The following is a 2,375-nucleotide window of genomic DNA, read 5'->3' as shown; positions in this document are numbered from 1 at the left end:
CTAGAGGTCAGTGGGGTACTTTTCATTCTTCATGAGCAGTGTGGCGTTTATGGTCCTTTTACATGTCATCCCCACTACCAGTTCATACTTTTTCTTTTAATCCCAAAACATAATTTGGTATTCTATAAATCAGCACTGAATATTAAGCCCCATTCGTGCATCTATAATGTAACCAAAATATTAGAAACACCTTTCATTTTGTTTTGATTCAATGCAGTTCTGCAACCACTATCATAAATGCCTGATATGGTAGCCAGTGAGAGTAAATCCACAGGACTCAACTCTATTGTTTGAAGGATGATGCATAACTTAATATCTTGGCTTTAAGTAGTATTAGCATTTCTTTATAATACTCAGTAGATCACCGCTTTTTACGGGGATTACGTTCCGGAACCACCAGCGAATGGCAAACATCCAAGACTAATTAAGATGCCCATAAAAATGTCTATTTTTGACACACTTCTTGCTCCCTCTCCAAACCCTCCTGCGAGCTTGACGCTGACGTTCTCAGATTTCGAATCAACATTTGCAGTACAAGTGGCTGTTGTAATCATTAGATTAGATTCACCTCCAGGACACTCCCCCACCTCTCTTTAGTATGCCACACACACTTATTAAAACAAAAACACATTATCAGTGAAACATAAAGACATGTAAAAATGGTGGTCTTTTTGAACAGTGGTACATGTATGCTGTGCATTAAACCTGTACTGTCATGTGCCCTCGCCACATCGTGGTTCAAATTTTGCGGCTTCACTGTTGTTCAAAAATACATCCATTAACAAATGATGCTGCTTTGTAGTTGAAAACAGTCTATTAGTAAAAAATATACATGCATATTTATACAAATTGTAGGTATTTTTTTTTGCCAAAACTAAGCATTTTCAACCATAAAAATGTCTGAATGAAGCAAAATACAAATACAAGGTATTAAGAAGATGCATTCAAATTATGAATGTAGTATTCTACACTGGTCACTAGGTTTCAGTAATGTTACTTTAATGTTCAATGAGACACAACACACAACAGCATTTGCACAATAATATTATCACAACAATCGTGATAATAATTGTAATAAGAACATAGGCTACTGTTGCGGGCTAACCCATGCCAAGCTAAAACCCAACTTTGAACCCCCGACATCATTTACTGTCCTCACACATTTACTGCCATGAAGCAGGAAGTGGCCATCTACAATAAGGACATGAGTTCAGCCTTGGCGGTCCGTAATCTCCTGAGTAAAATGTCAAAGCCATTTCAACAAGTGTCATTCAAAGGTGAGTTTCACTTTAACACAGTGTCTGGGTTTCTACGCTGCTTACATTTAGGCAGGAAAAAGCAAATCATGAATTTGCATAGGATCCCTCAGCTTTTTACACTGTTTAATGTCACATGACTGACACGGCTAAGCAAAATCATTTTATCGGGGTGTCACAAGATCGCGCAAGATTAAAATGTGACATTTCTAGGTTCACAATAATAAATAATCGCACAGTAAATGAAACAACGGCAAACAGAGTGACACCTCTTGTCAGCCTCTGTCTCTGTAGGGGGTAGGGGAGGGTGCTAGCATACTCACACAGCAAAAGACTGAGGGACAATGCAATGTAGCAGTAACGAGGGAAAAAGATGCTTGCAAAGCCAAATGCCACCTCCCCCGTGTGGGAATCCTAATAACCAGCAAGGTGTGCCCATCAACAAATGTCGAATTTATTTGAAAGGCATAAAAGGCAACAAAACAAATTGCCCACCTCAAACATATCCACCCGACCCAGATTTCCCATCTGGGGGGAAAAAAACAACGCATCAGATGCAGAGCCTTCGTCTCGACAGTCAACACTCACTGAGACGTTTCATTGACAAAGCAAATACAATGGAACAGCACGCTCACAGAAAGTGTACTCTGCTGCATCTCAAAATAAATGCTGCTCTTTAATACAGTTGAAAAGCCAGCATGACAAGAAATGCTGCAGGCTGTCAAAAATAGCGCGTTAACAGCGGTAACTAATATATTTCATGAATTACTTAATTTTTTTAGCGTAATTAACCCTAACCCTAACCCTAACCCAACATCATGGCAAGCCACGGCTCTCTATTATGACAACAGACGGCCGCACAGTGTAGCCCCCCCCCACAGAGTCACACAGTGTCTGACGCTCTTTTATAACTTTATTCTTACCTGAACACATCAACAGCAGTGCAATTCCAACACCATATTTGTATCTCCTACTCCAAACAAGCTAGTCTCTAGTAGTCCATTCATTGCAACAACACTTCCTCATTGTTACAAAACAGATGCGTTCATGGACACTCCGAACATCACAACAATGTGTTATGCATTTATTGGTGGTCTAAATAAACAGAAATGCAATGGG

Source organism: Dunckerocampus dactyliophorus, chromosome 5 (genome assembly GCF_027744805.1).
Source record: "Dunckerocampus dactyliophorus isolate RoL2022-P2 chromosome 5, RoL_Ddac_1.1, whole genome shotgun sequence".
NCBI lineage: Eukaryota > Metazoa > Chordata > Actinopteri > Syngnathiformes > Syngnathidae > Dunckerocampus > Dunckerocampus dactyliophorus.
The sequence above is the reverse complement of the archived record's forward strand: the minus strand, read 5'-3'. Positions refer to the sequence as shown.